The sequence below is a fragment of the Callithrix jacchus genome, chromosome 3, assembly GCF_049354715.1.
Source record: "Callithrix jacchus isolate 240 chromosome 3, calJac240_pri, whole genome shotgun sequence".
NCBI classification, from domain to species: Eukaryota; Metazoa; Chordata; class Mammalia; order Primates; family Cebidae; genus Callithrix; species Callithrix jacchus.
Window position 1 is genome coordinate 5,077,295 of NC_133504.1, and position 261 is coordinate 5,077,555.

Genomic DNA, 261 nt, shown 5'->3' on the forward strand with positions numbered 1-261 from the left:
GGTGAGGAAGCTTGTTTTTACAAAAGATGATTTAATTTTGTATTTTTGAAAATATAGCCCATGGTGTAGTATACTTGCATGTTTTTACCTTTTTTTACTCATATCTGTACCTTGTTACTGCCAAGGATGAACTTTAATGGGATCTTTGCTTATATATTTTTGTTCTAATAAAAGTTCTATGTGTATGTATGTACACAAGTGTACACATAGAAATTATAAATATGATTTATGTCATTATTTTCAAGGTGGACAATTTGTTTT